Raw genomic sequence first — 543 nt, forward strand, 5'->3', positions numbered from 1 at the left:
CGTGTGCCACGTACGTGGTTTTGCCACGTTTTCTAAGGCGTGCGACCACTTCCATCCATGACGGCCGTCGGCCACTTTTTTCCCGTGTCCACGTACAGCCCGTTCACGGGTCCGTGTAAGGGTCCATGTACGTGGCGTGTGCCACGTACGTGGTTTTGCCCCGTTTTCCATGGCGCGCAACCACTTCCGTCCACGACGGCCGTCGGCCAGTTTTTTCCCGTGTCCACGTACAGCCCGTTCACGGGTCCGTGTAAGGGTCTATGTACGTGGGGTGTGCCACGTACGTGGTTTTGCCCAGTTTTCCATGGCGCGCGTCCACTTCCGTCCACGACGGCCGTCGGCCACTTTTTTCCCGTGTCCACGTACAGCCCGTTCACGGGTCCGTGTAAGGGTCCGTGTACGTGGCGTGTGCCACGTACGTGGTTTTGCCCACTTTTCCATGGCGCGCGTCCACTTCCGTCCACGGCGGCCATCGGCCACTTTTTCCCGTGTCCACGTACAGCCCGTTCACGGATCCCTTTAAGTGGTTTTGCCTGGTGATCC

Source organism: Triticum aestivum, chromosome 1B (assembly GCF_018294505.1).
Source record: "Triticum aestivum cultivar Chinese Spring chromosome 1B, IWGSC CS RefSeq v2.1, whole genome shotgun sequence".
NCBI classification, from domain to species: Eukaryota; Viridiplantae; Streptophyta; class Magnoliopsida; order Poales; family Poaceae; genus Triticum; species Triticum aestivum.